The 17222-nt window shown below is 39.4% G+C and overlaps 1 protein-coding gene across 1 annotated transcript in view; it reads left to right on the forward strand.

Moving 5' to 3' along the window:
* The window catches only part of DCHS2 (dachsous cadherin-related 2), a gene marked incomplete at both ends in the record, with an annotated part of 115252 nt that overhangs the window by 31686 nt on the left and 66344 nt on the right, over nucleotides 1–17222 (forward strand).

Genomic DNA, 17222 nt, shown 5'->3' on the forward strand with positions numbered 1-17222 from the left:
TGATAATTTGTCTGAAATTTCCCAGTCTATTGCTAGCATATTAAAATAGAGTAGAATTCTTTGCAAGGGGAAAGATTATTAAAGGAGGGTAAATATGCCATGGCACAGTTCACTTTGAATTTGGTATTAAATATGTTTTTATTAATTCCATAAATGAGAAATGGTATCAGAGTGCTTATTTGTGATAAGCTTATTTAGTTTAAGCATTTTGAAACACTGAAGATGCAATTCTCCTGTAATTCAAGGAGTCATTGAGACTGGAGGGAAGGTAGAGCAACTAGTAGTCATGTTGTGGATGTTACAGATTAAATGGCAGGACAGAAAGCAAACACTTTATTGGAGGAATATAATGCTGAGAGAGAGAACTTTTTCTGCATGCTGGCCTGCATAAAGGGCTTTTCTTTTGTCTGGAACCCACAGGTGGTGACAGTGGGGTTAGTTTCAAAATGTGTTGGAGTGCATTCATGGTCAGTTCAAATCAGTCCCTCAGGATTTCATGCTGTAATAGAGAATGCTGCCTATGCTGGGAAATGGATTTTGACATACATTTTGCAAATGCCTTTGTGTGCTACTGTGACAGTGTTACTAAACTCGTGATTCCTTGTGTTATAGAGCAATAGGAATTCATGACAATGTTGCTGTGGGGTTTTGTCTTTAGCACAGAAACTACCATGTTATTTTATAATTTTTATCTCTGTAGTATAATTTTATATTCATTTTATAGTGGAATTTTGTAACTTCTTTCCTGACCTTTTTTTGAATTGATGGAAAAAAACTCCTACCTTAAACAGTTTTTCTGTCCTATCCTGTCTCATGGCTTTAGAAATCGTTTTGGTGGATTTTTTTTTTTTCTTCAGAGAGTTTCTAGAGTTTTCTTTATGTCCTTTCTTTGGTCTCTAGCTGAGGCTAGGAAGCACCTAGAGCTTTCTCCTAGTTGTGGTGGGAACACACAATTACAGCTGATGGAAGCTGACTCCATCAGTTGATGGAAGCATCAACTCTAGCAAACTACTTAAGCCATTTCCAGTAAAGCTAAAGGAGATAAATTGGTTAGTTAAACATAACTAACCTTGAAAGACCCTTCACAACATCTCTTGGTTCTTCTGTCACTTGTCCAATGCCAATATCATGATCTCATGTCTCATAGCCTTCTCCCTTTCACCCACTCCTCCTCTGCAGGATTCAGTTTGCTTCTCCACAGTTAGCCACAGAGTAAAGGTTTGCAACACTGGCTGTGCAACTCTCAGTGACAGCACTAGCGCACTGCATGCAGCGATTTTTGGGTCACCAGTCGTTCCCACCCCTCTTGTGTCATAGCCTTATTTATCAGCTTGGATTTTGTATTGCAAGTATAGTAGCAGTAGCAGTGCATGTATGAAGCGATTATTTTCCTGATATTTTCTCCTGATAATAGGAGGTGATAAATGATAAAAAGGCAATTTTTTCTGAGTAAAGAATAGTACAGTTCCTATGGACAGTTTGAGACAGAGAAAAACCATTTTAAATTGTCAGTACTGAGAGAAAATAATTGTAAATCTTACTGTTCTATCTTACAGTGTCTGTGGAGATCGCATCTCTGGCAGATGGAGAATGCATTGTAACTTCAAAGAAAGTTTTGCCTCTTCATAGGAACAAAAAGTATAATTTTTATTGTTTGGTTTCTTTTTTTCCTATAAATCTCTTTACCTTGCTTACAAATATTTTGGAGCGTATTGCACAGCCTAGCAGGTAATTACTGTAATCAAGTACTTGGCAAACATCCTCTGCTGTGTGACAGCCCTGTCAGTCTCTTTTTTTCATGTAGGCTACTTATGAGTGTATGTTAATGGTAAAGTAGCTCTACCAAGAATTATTAAAGACAGCTCACTGTTCATGAGCTTTGGCAGCTACTGACATGGTCACTGTATTCAATTATTTGTAGATACACTTCCAATCCATTCTGCATTCACTTCAAAGCACACTGATTTTATGTCATCCCACCTGTGCTCCTGGTGCATGACACTACCAGATGTATGTTCAGGCAGGACTGCTGGAGCGTTAGATTACAGATGTGAAAGCAGCTCAAATGGCAGAATTGTGAGTCTTAATGGTGCACAGAGCATGGTGGCTATGTGGGGATCGTGTTTCTGTTTCCTGTCACAAAAAACTGTCTGCAAAACACGGCAGTTGACTGCTAAAGTGTGCGGGCTTCTCTAACTGTATGTGTAGAAGAGCTGGTGGGCCAGATGGACTACACTTACTCTGTGGTAGAGCCAGTGCTTTCCCACCAAACCCCATCGCTATCAGCATAATTAATTCTTTCATAAATAGTTGAAGTGTCTTTTTTAACACCTCATAAGAAGAGTCACATTTAAAAATCCTGCTCAGATTGCTCTCCTCTCTTTTTATTCTTAGTTTTCACCTCTCTCTGCAAAGTCCGGTTCCTTGATGGGTTTTTGTTTTGTTGTTGTTTGTCCCATCTCCTCTCTCCACTCCCCCACCTGGTGTTTTAAAAATGTCTATTTTTAATTTTAACTTTTGCACTGTGTTTCCTCCAACTGCATTTCTCCCCTTCCACTGCCCATCACTTCTCTGCTAGAGTTAATTTGAGCTGCACAGGTGCTTGCTTAGTGTCATCGCGCACGGAGGGAACACATGCACAATCAATATGATTGATAAAAGTGATCCGTTTATTGTGCTCAAATAATGGGTATATATAGTGTCAAACTGCCACGTACACACAGCTTCCCGTAGTGATTGGTTGGCATATACAGCATTGGGTACATTCCAGGTGCATTTCGGTGATTTCCCTGCTCATATACACATCCTCCTCTCAAGGTCTCTGCTCCTAGTTCACAGACAATTTTTAGCTACAAGGTTGGCCGGCTGGTCTTCTATCTCTATTGGTTAACTTCCAGGGTTTTTCCACTGCTGGCAACTGTACACAACTGGTGTTTTTTCTCACTTTCACAGAATCTGTGCTTAATTAAGCTCAGACATGGGAACATGACCTTTGCTTGCTAACCATACCTCCACAGCTTAGGCCACATGTTCTTCCATTATTCCCTATTGTCTGTTTGTATTCTTTAGCCTTTCTATCAGCTGATTTCAGTCCTGCTCTGTGCATCATTATTGCAGCCTACCTTTACTTCTGCATACTGAACGCATCTAGCATTACAGGAAGTGGTATATTTCCAAATTTGAAACATCTGCCAAGTAAGCAAGTTCAATACTTTATGGTGAAGTCAATCTCCATGTCAGAATTTGTTGTGGAGGTATACCATGGTGGTGTGTTTTGATGGCAGCTCCCATGATGATAAAGGTCTGAAGAAGACGGATCAACCAGCTCCATGTTCCTTCTTGGTGGAGGACTCTGGCACACTTATTGGGGTAAATTTTAAGAGACCACCTCATGCCTTTTCACCTTTCATGTGTAAGTGATCATTAGTAATGATTAGTTATTAGTCATCACCAGTGTTCCCACTACCTCAAGAGACCTCAATTCCTGTGGACAGAAGCATCAATGGACACCAAGGATTAGTGGAGAAAGATCTTTACTGGCACTGCTCCACCATTTTCTAGGACATTGTCAGAGGCTAAGGTTTTCCTTTACTACAGTGCTGACCAATGCCAGCTTCATACTCGGTCAAGGGGATGGGGCTTTTCTAGTGCTGAATGATGGGCATCTGCAGATCCATTTGCCCAGCTTCACAGTGCAAGCTGTGACTTAATGTCAAATGTTTCTCATTTGAGAAATGGGAATAGAAAGGAAAAAATAGTATTGTTTCTCTTGGCCTGAAAATTAACAAAGGGGCACATTAGAGTAATTATGAAATAATGAATAGTTCAGAGTAGATATCAGGAGCTTTTCATTCCTTGTCTAACAGCATGAAATATTCCATTAAATTGAAAAGGCATAAATTGAAAAAAATGAGATAAAATTCTTACTGAGTAGGGAATTTGTAGCCATGACTTGTCTTGGTTATTAGCCTATTTAACTATTATGTTGAATCCTTTCAGGGAGAGGAAGAAGGAGAAGAAGGGAGAGAGGTACAGAGTAGTTTTACTGATTGTGGGGTTCTTGCATCTCAATCATCAGGCTCTGGCACTGGCCATTGTTTGGGAGCAAGGTCCTGGACTAAAGACTCAGTCGTTCTGCTACAGTCTGGAAGTTTTATATCTTTATAATATTCCTTCAAAAGCTACAGTTTCACTTGGGAAAGAAGGAAGGCTGGGGAAGAAATAAATGAGGTTTTAATGTGGCAGGATAAACTAGAAAACAAGCTCTGATTCTGTGCAGTGGAACAAGATCTTGAGAATAAAATCTGCTGGTGTATTTACAAGTGAAGTGGAAACCAGTGGTGCAAAGTGGAAAGAGCACATACTGTAGCCCAGATATCCCCATCTCTCTACTGAATGCTCTCTAGTGTCTCTTGTGTGGCTGAATTATAATAGCTCTGTTGTGAAATCTTAGCTGCTGTGATTCCCATTTGTGTAGTTTAACAGGAGCCAGGTCTCTTTAAGAAACTGTTTGTTTAAAAAGTTAAATGAAAAGACTATGTGTTGCTATGTGTTTGCGCTATAGCTGCTGCTGAGGGGGAGCTGCCCCTCTCTGTGGAGATATGGGAAGGGTGGGACCAGAGCTAGGAATGGAATGACATGGCAGTGACTGGGAAAAACAAACTTATTTTTTCGGCCAGATGGTGAAAAGCTCAAATAAAGGCAGCCGAGACTAACTAACATCATGGACAGGTAACACTAATACACATGAGAGATGGAAGCACTTGAGAGCAGAATCTCTATATTCAGCAGTTCCCTATTCTAATGTGTCTTTCTAGCTTCTCCAGAAAATGGAGGAACATTACACAACAATGAAAATTACAGCTACAAATTTAGCACATAGATGTGACAAAACTGCTGGGATGCTTTTGGCTTAATAAGATTATCTGATCTGTTTATAGTTTAAATACCGTGCTACAAATGGCCTCGTACATTAGTTTGAGTAAAATGTAATGAGGAAATAGGGAATGGACTGTCTAAAAGTAGCACATGTGATAAAGTGATTTAGTATTAGAGACACACTGTCTGAATATCCAGGGAGGCCTCAATCCTTCCTAAACATATGGATGCACAAATTCTGCATACACAAAGTTGGACATACACTTCTTTTTGGGGTTGCTATGTTTTCAATTTTTGTTTCTGCTGAGCAGATACTGAAGAATGCCTCTACTTGCCAGCACCATCTTCTGATCACTGAAGCTGAAATTCATTCCAGTTAACTGTTTTGATCACTGAAAGGGTTACATCCAACATGTTCAGAACAAGTCCCCAGAACACAGTATTTCCTTTTCCTAAGAGAAAACAAAAGACTTCAGAGAATTCTGGAGCTGAGCAAATGGACCTAGCCATCTGATTTTCATCATCTCCCACTTCAAAAGAGCTCTAACGCTCTGCAAGAAGTGTAGGAACTGTGGACTCCAGTGTCCTGTTTATGGGAGAATTCCTTATCAGAAAAAAAGTGATGCTTCCGTCTGTATCACTGATGTGGCCAATTTATACCCTGTCAGCCCTTCTCATTTCCTTCCTGGAACTTAATCCATCTGTTGCTTTTACTAATTAAAATTTGCTGCTAGTACACAGTGAGCTTTCCTTGGATGTTTTACTATAAAACTCAGCCTCATTCTGTGCTTGTAGATGTGCTTAAGCTACACCCATGTATGATGTTCCTTTTGTTATGCGATGTATTTTGCAAAGGCTTAAGGTTCTTCAGGTATTAGATCATGCTATTTAAAAGCTCTCAACGCATGCAGCTAAAGGTATTGCTGTATAGAGTATATGGAGTTTATAATACATCAGATGTGATGGGCCGTGATCCACTTGTGCTGCAGGTTCGTGGCTATAGTACTGTTATTCTCTCCCCTTCCTCTTTGATTTGACTGTTAGTTGGCTCTGGACTCTTCTGGCATGCAAACTTCTGTAACTCAGCAATTCTCAACTTCTCAGCTGTGAAGCAGGAGAGTCTGCTCCTGGGTTCCCATACGATAAAGGTGCATCCATCATACTGTCAAATGAAACAAGCATGTAATGCACTATCTGGCTGTGTATCCTGACTTGCATGCATATGATATGCTGGTTTCGTGGTCATCATGTAATTGGGGTTGTGCACGGAAGCTGTATGAACAGAGATGGATCGAGGGAGAAGGAAGGTTGGTGCACCTCATGTCATTCAGACATCTAGCCTGGTCAGAAAGGGGATGGAGGTACTTCTAGCCACATAATTCTGAGATGGTATAGTTAGTGGTGTTACTGGGTTCATTTGAAGATCTGTAGCATTTAAAAGGGTTTTAATTATTGATATGTATGGCTTAGTTGGCATGATATGTATTGGGTAATTTTTGCTTACTCTTCACTGAATGGAGTTTTCGTTGTACACGTAAGTGCAATTCTCATAATCCTAATTAGGATTTGTAGTTTAGGAACAGGAAGTAATTTATGGAAAGCTCTGGTTTAGATATTGGGAGTATTTTTAGAACAGCTTGTGTTAACTGTCGAGTGGTGGTGACTTTGTGGTGCTTCTGCATATCATTGCTTAGACATCATGGCTTATAGGTGATATTCTTTAAATTTTTGGGGGTGGCTCTGCCACCTCCACATATCCAAAACTGGGCCATCTAAATTATATTTGTAAAATTTATAGCTAACTTGAATTGAAAAAATTGCTTGTTTAGTTACACACATTTATTGTGCACTCAGTGGGTTTTGTATTTCAGATCAAATAAAGTACTAAAGACTTATGCTTTTGTTAGACAGTATCCCAGGTATTGCTTCATGTCGTGCAGTTGAGGTTAAGATCTTGCATGTTCTGTGTCTTTTGATCTTTCTGATGATTGCTTATTTTTGCACACTGTAGTCTGCTAGCCTCTAAATTGTGAGTGGAGACTCTATAGGGGAAATATAGCTAGAAATGTAGACATGTAGTGTTGGAGAGTAAGAAAACAAAATTTGTGTGTATATGAAAAGTTCATTTAGAAGGAAGGAGGGGAGAAATGTCTCTACACTTTGTGTCAGGCTTCATTTCTGCACCAGTTATTAGGAGATAATGCTAATATTTCTGTCTGCGATGAACAAAATACAAATTTTTTTTTTTTTTTCAAATTATATGATTATTCAAGCTGTGAGTTTGGCCATGTTTTAAATTTTCCATAAAGGCAGAAGTGAACTAAGAGAGCCCTTATCTGCTTAGTTCCAAATATAAATTGGCTATGATTTATAAGACTCCAGTCACTCAAAATGTATGTTTCCCTTAGGAGAGAGTTTATTCTTTTTAATGCTTAGGGACGCAACTTCTACAGGAATAACTGAAAGTACTGCAGCATGTAAATGAGCAGTGTCTAAAGACTGGAAGGCATTTCATATTTGTTAATATTTGACTGTTTGAATGAGCATTCAGATTCTGAGTGTTAGAGGTGCAAAGTGATAGGAACCTTTGCCTAACTGTGCTGATGTGACCTGAAAAGCCTGTCTTCAACTAGTGCTGTTGAACCTTACCTTGCTGATCAAAACAAAATGAGACAAACAGGATGATGATAATGATATTGCTGTTATCTGACCTACATTAGTACCATGGGCTACAGTCATTACAAAATCAGATTTTTAATGGATGTAATAAAAATACCTGCTTTACAAGTGTGTGTGGGTGAGAGTAGGTAAAGTAAACAAATCCATTGTCACTTAACACACTGGTTCAGGCAGCGGTCAAAAGGACAAATACTTGTAAAAGAAGTATGGCTAAAAGGAAGCCCACCACTAATTGAGGAAATAAATAAGCTGAAATAGTAGGTCAAAATCTGATGTCGCAAAGAATGCAAAAGAACTTGTTTAGCTTTGATCAACTTGCTTGTTTTGGGATTTTTTTGAGGAGGACTCCCTCCTGATTTATGGAAAGGTGATGACCAGCCAACTCACTGCTTCAGCAAACACCCAGGTGCAATGCATAGAATAGCCACAGCTGTAATACAGGAAGAGGAGGGATTAGGCTCTCGGTGGACCCTCTCTGAAGCCTTCTCTGGGCTTGTGCAAGCTGCACAGTCTCTGAGGTAACCTGCTAAGGCTCTTTGGGCTGGTAATGATAACTCAAAGGTTGCTTCTCCGGTCACAGTTGGCTTGCCATACTACCCTTTCCCCTATGTTAAGCCACCACATTTACCCAACAAGTGCAGCAATTTACGAGTGTATTTGTAAGTGCCAATTTAGGCAGCCCACCCATCATCTTTGTTTAATATAAAGGTGATTAACAAACCTTTTTACTCTGACAGCAAAATCAATTTAAGAGATTTGTACCCTGGCTGTTCATTGATCCTTGCTAGTCTGACCCTGGAGTAAACTAAGAAAATAATTTATTTAGGTAATGTGACTATAGGCAAATAACTTCTTGGGTTTTATTCTGTATTCTCTTTCTTTAAATGGAGGGATTAAGCTGTGCTCTTAGACATCTTGTTCACAATGTGGTTCCATAAATAGTTGTATCAGTCTAGCCAGAAGCACTGGTTGGAGCATTGTAGTTCATGAGCAGGAATTAGCAGATAAAAATTGGTTTGGGAGCTTGGAAAATGTTTACATGAACATGTATATGTGTGCAGTTTGAGCCTGTCTTAAATCCGTGCCACTGCAAGATCATGAAAATAACATGTTCTATACCAAATATTCCTTTGTGAGATAGACATTTTAGATTATTAAACCCATGACTCCTTGCTTTGTGCAATTAGCACAGAATAGGGAAATTTTTGTGCTCTGCTCTTGCTTGGCAGAGATATTCAGTCTTGGAGCTCTGTAGCTTACTCAAGTTAATGAAAAAAAATGGATTTGTACTTAAACTATTCACAGTGCATTGCAAGGTTGTAGGATGTTATAAAATTTAAAATTATAGCAGGGTATATGAGTACTATTAATGAATGGATGGAGCTGCTTTTACTAAAAAGTAGGGTCTTAACTTTGATGATTAAACAAAGCTTTAGTCCTGCAAATATTTGCTAGTTGCTACAAAAATCAGTTTTCCTTCTTCAAAAATATGTTCTCTTTTAATTTCTGTTCTTCTGGTTTATGTAGGCAGTAAAAACAAATGCTGCTCTACTTGGTTATATTTGCATGGTAAGAAGGAAGGCAATGTGGACCAAATAGACTGACAGAGTAATTGGTCCTTTTAGTAGACATTTTTGATGCTGGAACCTAAGCTTCCTGCTCCCAAGACACATTTTTTAACCACTGCTCTACCGTATAAGTAGGCCTCAGCAGCATTGCTGCTTGCTATGCGCTCAGACATCAACAACTGTTAGTTATTTTGTAGTGGTCCAGATCCTGTTGGTGTGTTAGGAGTGATAAGGACATGCCTTCCAGATTGGACCTGCCTCCCACACTTCTGGATCCTGGCTATCATCAAGGGGATTTAGCTGCTCGTGCTGTTTTGCAGGAGGCATAGCAACAAAACTGAAGGCATGTCAGGAACTTTTTGGTTAAATAGGAGAGAATTCAGGCTCTGGATAGCATCAGAGCAGGAATTACAGATTACTATGAAGACTGAATTGGCCAGTTCTTCCTGGATCTGGGCTTGGCTTGCTGGATGATGTCTGGTTTCCAGAATGAAAGCATAATGCTGTAATATACTAATGCTGTTTTCTCCTTTGGTGATTTTAATCTTTCTTTCTTTTTGGAGACTAACTGAAAGCAGTAAATCAAAGATACGTCAATATTTCTGTTGGCAGGTTTGTTTATTGTCATCAGTTATATACTTAGAAGCTCAGAGAAGGCTAAAAGCTAAAATATCATAATCATTCATCAAGTAAAATATGTTTACTTTCAGTTACTTGTCTCAGGGAAGATACAGAATGTTAAAAAAAAATCAATGTGTTATTAAAAAGATAAAAATCAGTGGGATCTTTTATAAGAGATTCATATGTCAAATGAGATTATTCTTACCTCATTTTAAAACCTTGTAGTTTATTGGGAATTTCTGTGCAACTAATGGGCCACCCACATGCAAAAATAAAAAAGCAGGTAGCACACAAAATGCATTTGCTGAACCATTTAATAACTGTTTGAAAGGCCAAAACCAAAAGCCGTATCCTAATTGAAAAATGTGATGCTTACTTGAGGTTACAGTGAATCGCACGTTGCACATTCTTGTCACTGAGTACAGAGTATGTCCACCCTCTTTTTCTTCTTGAGTTTAAGCTTCTGTACTTTCACTTTAAAGGCTGTTCAGATGTAGGTGGGACTTGACTGAAAAGGTTATGAACACCTTTGGAAAACTGACAACAATTCTGGAGTGACCTGGGGAAGTCAGCTTCTGCTGCAGGCGAGGTTATTTAGGTCGTGTATGTGTTGTGCTTAGTGTCAGTGGTTCAGCTGTAGTAGTCTCCATGCTATAGTAGATGAAAAGAATGCAGAAAGATTAACATTAGTAAAGTGGAGATATTTTGCATCAGAGCAAAGATGAGTGCAGTCAATTTTACTGTTTGTTTTCTGGAGTATGCGGTACCTGTAGTGGTTGGCAAAGCAATCAACAATGCCAGTTGAACGTTCAGCTTAAATTCCAATTATTATTTTGGCTTGTGGCTTTCTAGATGGGGCCCAGTTTGAGGATGAGGAGTGGGGCTTTTTGTGTTGTCAGTGCAAGTTGTCTTTCAAGTACAGGCTGTTAAGTCCTCAGACAAACAGTTCCTGTTGTTGAAGTCAAAGCTTATGCCCTTAGGACTTCAGCAAGTAGTTCTGAGGCTTTATTCCTGTTTCTGTACATTAAACCTCCCATACAAGGGAGATGATGACTGAGGATACATATTGAGACAGACAAATAATAATCCAGAGACGTAATGTATTTATTAAAGTCTTCAGGTTTGGTGTTGGCATTATTAGAATCATAGAATCATAGAATAGTTAGGGTTGGAAAGGACCTTAAGATCATCTAGTTCCAACCCCCCTGCCATGGGCAGGGACACCTCACACTAAACCGTGTCATCCAAGGCCTCATCCAACCTGTCCTTGAACACCGCCAGGGATGGAGCATTCACAACCTTCCTGGGCAACCCATTCCAGTGCCTCAGCACCCTCTCAGTAAAGAATTTCTTCCTTATATCCAATCTAAACTTCCCCTGTTTAAGTTTGAACCCGTTACCCCTTGTCCTGTCACTGCAGTCCCTAATGAGTAGTCCTTACTGCCTCAGGAAGCTATGAGGTCAAGATCATTTGGACTGTATTTTATATACTATTTTCTTGCCAACCAGGGTTATAAGTGAGGACGCTAAATTGAAGACATCTGATGATGTGTGTTCTGGCTGCTCATGTGCTAATCTCACAGGTGCAGTTGCACCTGGATGACTCTTGAGGAATATTGATTACCAGTAGTTTTACTGTTGGTATTTCTGCAGTCTCATTTTACTGACAGCATGCCACAAAAGCAGGTTGTTCCCCTCCTTCCCTGTGGCCATGGACTTGGCACGAAGATCTGGCATAGCAGATAATTCCACAATATGGTTGTTAGCCATTCAGGTTGTGTTTGAATTGGCTGCATGTGAAATTGCAGTGCTTATCTGGTAAGGGTCTGCGATCGGGCATTACTGTATTGCCATGAACAGGCCTGCTGTCCTTTGACCCTTTGATTGGAAGGATGTTGGATTTTGTGTTAGTCATGTCTGCAGGCAGGACTATGCTTACACTGTTCATCAGCAACGTAACTCTATCATTGAACAGTCTCCTTTCAGTTGCCTGATAGTTTCCCTATGTCTTCATCCATGTATTTTGTCCTTTCTTTCATTCTGATGATGAATATTTTGGAGTAGAGGAGTATGCTTTTTGTTTACCTTGCATTCCAATTTTCTTTGAAACTGAGTGCTGGAGATTAACTTGTTTTTCATGTTATTGGTACAACTGACAGAATTAAACACACTTTTTATGCACAAAATAGAAGTCTGTCTTACGCTCTGACACTGAGTCCCTCCAAACAGATTTTATGAGCTATAAAAGCTGCATATTGGTTAGCTGAAATTAAGTGGAGTAAACTTGACAAAAATGTGTTATGGGAGCAATTCTTAAGTCATAAAAAATTGGTCTAATATTTTTTTTTAGTCTCATTTAATTGCTATCTGAGATGACCACTGTCATCAGTTATTCGGCAAACTGCTCTTTCCCATCATAGCCTACTTTTATGCTGTCTAGCTGAAAGCCATAAAATTAATTCTGGTCACTCACATGTGAAATTCAGCATTGCAGAGCAGTCATCTTTCAGGCTGCATACTCTAAATCCTAGAAATGGTCTGTCTATAGATCCTTAATTTTTGATCTGCACAGTTAATAAGATTGTTTTTTCTGATGTGGTTTTGTGTGCGCAAGTGTTCTCTCCATTTTGCATATAATACAAAATATTTGCTCGGCTCTTCAGCATATGCTCAGCTAATATAAACCAGGAAACAATGCCTAGAAAATAAAGGAAAGAAAGTAAAATCTGTAGACAGGAACTTTATTTTAATCTGTTGATACTGAAGTGACCCAGTTCAATATATGCTTGAGGACTTTTAAACAGTGGAAATGAAAAATAAATTTAAAAGGGAGGGGGAATGACTTTGTTTTAAACGCTAAACCATTTTAAGGGAATCTGGGCTTTAGGAGCTGATATAATTCTTTATGATCTTGTTTACTAATCATTTATTGGTAACACTGTTTCATGCATGTAAAATATGAGGACATATTGCCCATTGCTGAGTTGTCATTGTTCTGCCGAAGTGAAGGGAACCAGCTGAACATCTGCCAAATGTTTGCTTTCTACAAGCTCTAAAGTCTCTCCTTCCTTAGCATAGCACTGAAAAAATGTATTTCTGTCCCCTCCTATTTTAAGTGTATTGTCAGCATTTTGTTCACCATTCAAACCTGTACAGGTATTATAGGATTAAATGTACATTTAGGTGATGTTAATTATCCTTAATTATACAGTGATTCCCTTTATTTTCTTTTCTCTGAGATCAGCCCCTTTTGCCATATGCAAATGGAAGGTTATTTCTGCACTTCCAGCACTAATTTTCTTTCTCTCCTTATCTTCTTACAACCTTTGGTGTCTACCAGTTTCTACCATTTATTCTTCTCATGGGCTGGTCTGTTTGAGCATCACATAGATGGATCAGCTTTTTTTTCAATTGTTTTCCATGGGATTTCTCTAGGTCCCCCTTTTTCCTTCTCCTGGGAGCATGTCTGCATTCTGACCATTTACTACTTTATTGGTGGTGTCAGCAGGACAGAAGAAACTTTCTTTTCTCTAATGAATTTGCAGTCTAGACAGTGTAAAAACTGTCTAAAGGATGTAGGCTACCAAAAGCATGACAGAAGTCCAGCCAGTAGCTAGCCATACCGTTACTTTTGTTGGCTTTTAAAAATGATTCTTTGGGAAATACTTTGTCCTGTAGTTACTTATTCCTAAGTTTACACTCTTTAATAATATAATCTTCAACTTAGCATATTGAAAGAATGAGAAAGGTCCTGTGAGCATAGCCCTCTCTTTTACCCACTTTCTTTTGTCCTAGATCTCAATCTCATATTCAGCCTGTCAGAAAAGAGGTGTTACAGATTTGGTGCTCTCTTGCCTCCCACATCTCCAAGGCATATAAGTCCTTTCAGCTCTATCACCTCTGTGATGTTGCTGACATACAACACCCTTGATTAATCCACTGTGAAAATTCCTGCTTCTTCCTTCATTTCCTCCTGTTTGAACTGCTATAATTCACAGCTCTTTGGCATTTAACTACTGTAATGCTCTGTAGGCTTGGTACTTCTTGCAGTATGCTGTGATTACCTGATGTGTTCTGGACAGTGACTACTGTGTGCTGTAATTTCTAAAATCTGTGATGACTTGGTCTCTTAGCTGTATCAGAAAACTTGAATTTGTTACACATTTTCACCTTCTAAAACAGCTTTGATGATCTTGAGGGTCTTTTCCACCTAAATGATTGTGTGATTCAATGATAACAGTTAATTGTTCCCCTGACCTCAAGTGTAGTGCCATTCAACATCAGCTCTGTCTGCTACTGTAAACTTTTCATTCACTTTTAATTCCAGATTCTTCCCTCTTCAGATCAAAGGTTGCATGATGAGTGATTAAAAAAGGACTATTAAGTTGGTGGAAATTGAACGGATGTGAAGGACTTTTACAGGGAGAAAGATCATATTTTTATAATGCGAAAATTGATGCCACTTTGTTCTGCTGCCTGAGAGGTGATTAAAGTAGTTGAAGTTGAACACAATTAGACCCTCAAATTTGTATTGCTTTGAACTATAGCATTGTTATTTAAATTTGTTATTCATTATGCCTTTGCATGTGCTGTTCAATGTCTGGGCACTGCGTAATTGACAAGAAATAAAACAAGTTGATGGCCTAAACTTCTAACAATACCCTTGAATTTCACACCTGTAATTAATCAGTCATGCTCAGTTGCAGATGTAAATGTTAGCATACGTAAACATGTGCAGGCACAGGGAGAAAGAACCTTTCAGTATTGTCACCCACATTATATTTCATACATGAGAAATAAATTGCAATACTTTTTAAGGTCCAAGTGGCAGAGTACCAAGAGCACACCAGATTTATGGTTTATTATTTTTTATGATAGAAATAACAAAGTACAAGGCTGGTGAAATAAGTGTGTTGTAGACTTGATTTGTATACAGCTATTTTTAGGGCCAAATCTTTGTTCCGCTGAACTTGAGCGTGAGTTCTGCCTTTGACTTACCCAGAACAAGTGGTTGGACTGGTGTCAGTAGTGGCTGCATGTTTCACACTGTGCTGAAGCCATGGGATGCATGCTGCAATGGTGTGAAAGGGACATGAAGAGCTCTGTAAGCTCAGGGCTCCCCTGGAGGAGCTTTCTATTTGCAGCAGCAGCAACTCTGCTATAATGGCCCTCAGTGCTATGAGAAGACATTTTTTTCATGGGGGAAGGAAGCATTGGACTATGTGCTGCAATTACAGTCCCAATGATACCTCTTCTGAAACACAGCAAATCTTAAGCATCCCATGCAGAAGTGGAGAAGTCCACAGGGTGCTTAAAAATAAACAAATAGTAAACCACAACAAGCAAAAAAATAATTGAAATAACATGTGCATCTTTTGGGCTAGCTGTCATTTTTAAATTCTGACTGAAGTAACTAGTCTAGAGTAAGATTTAGCTTTATAATTTGCCTTGGCACTTTTTACATGGTTTCCCTTTTCCCACTTCTATGATTTTCAGACTTCCAAGGCATGTTTCATTCATTTGGTTTTAATTCAGTCCCTGTTCAGTATCTTGGTGCCAAAACAATTCCTCTGTGGGCAAAAAAGCAAGTGTGCGATGAAGGCACTGACTGCTCTTTAAGTCCATGTTTGTACTAGTAGGAGAAGCAGACAAAGGATGTTCTGGGGCACTAAGACCATATGACCAGGAACAGCTTGTGTCCGTGTAGCTAAATTAATTTACATCCCAAAACAAGATGACCTCATCCAAACTTATTGCTAGCAATAGTCCCTGGCCTGTCCTGCTTGGTCTTTTTTGAAACCATGCCTAAAACCATGCCAGATGCTAATCTGTATGGGCAGTCATGTGCAGACCTCTACCTTTGCCCTGTCCGTGGTAGATAGCTGTGAGTCTTGCCTTACCAGACTATGTGCATGCGATGGCTGGCACAGGTCTCCTCTGTGAACTCCTGGCGGTTCAACTCTTGGGCTTTGTGGCAGTAAGGTTTCCAAAGCTCTCTTAAGGCATTGTACTTCAGTACTTTGTACAAGTAGGCTGATGGAAAAAACACAGGATTTATCATCAAAGAATAAGTAGAAAATAAAACCGAGAAGGAGAAAGCCTTTAAGTATCTCCAAATTACAGAACTAAAAATACTGTTTCTCTTAATATATGCATATTTTTATAAATTATTTTCTTCCAAGTTGTTTGCAAATGTAAATGAAAGCTTTCATCATAGAACATGCGAGAGAAGAGCCAAACTCAGCACAAAATGTTTTGTTATCAGAGATCTTAGAGCAATAAAAGTGAGGGCACAATATACATAACTATTCTGTTTGTCAAGTACGTATTTAACCAATCCACCCCTTGGCCAAAGAGCAAGTTTCACACTCAAACATCCTGCTGACTTGACTTTTGGTGGCTGGTGAAGCAGCACTGTTGTGTTGCAGTGCTAATGCAGCTGGGCAGCATTTTATTCCTTGGCCCTGCTGGGGATGTAGGGGTCAGCAGGAGGTCTTTGCCACAACCCTGGCTGGTCAGGGTTGTGTTACCTTTGGTTTCAGAACTCCAAGGATGGAGACCCCAGCCTCTCTGCGCAGGGAGCCTTTTCTAGTGCTGAATCATCTTCACAGTAAATATTGCCTTAGGTCTAGCTGGTACCTCTGCAGCTTAAACTTGTGACCACTGTTTCCTCATCTCCTGCCCTGCAGACAGACAGTCCCTGAGGACAGAGCCTAGTGTTGTCTTTTTGATAATCTCCTCTGGGGCATAGGAGGGCACTTATCAAATCCCTCATCCCAAACCTTCTCCAGCCTGAACAAGCCCAAATCTCAGCCTCTCCTCATGCAGGGCACATATGTATGGTATTGGCAAGATGTATTGCTATGGTAAACATTTATTAAGCTATCTAAGAGGTATGTTGATTTCTGTTTCCCCCCATGAATGTAAAAAGAAAAATATTTGTGTTAGAAAAAAATCTTTTGGGTAAGTTCTGTAGTAAAATTTATAATCACTTGATGGTTTTATATTGTTGGGGTTTTGTACTTTCTAGAGTAGTCAGTGCCTTATTCAGTTAAAGAGCATGACCTCGTATTGTTCATGTAACGCTGTATGAGTCCTTCAAAACTCAGCTGAAGGAAGGCGATGCAGCATCTTGAAAGTGACTCTGAGTTTTCATGTCTTGTTTGGGATTTATAGCAGAATTTATGCTGCTTTATGGATGTACTTAGTATAGCTGAAAAGAAAAGGTGTTAGGCTTGTTTGTTAGTCAGCAGATACAGCTACATGCAAGCCTATGCTGGCAAGGTAATTGTCTCTCACAGGGACTTGCTCCAGTCTGTGCATCTCTTGCTTTGTTCTGTGCATATATGTAACAGTCACGTTTAGCTGTGTTGGTAGAAGGCTCCTTGGAGAGATGACTGAAAATTAAAACACCCCCTCCAGTCCTTAACTTGTATGGATCACTGTGCCACCAAGCCCTCTTTCAAATGAAAACTA

This window comes from Psittacula echo (genome assembly GCF_963264785.1).
Source record: "Psittacula echo genome assembly, chromosome: 1".
Lineage (NCBI taxonomy): Eukaryota > Metazoa > Chordata > Aves > Psittaciformes > Psittacidae > Psittacula > Psittacula echo.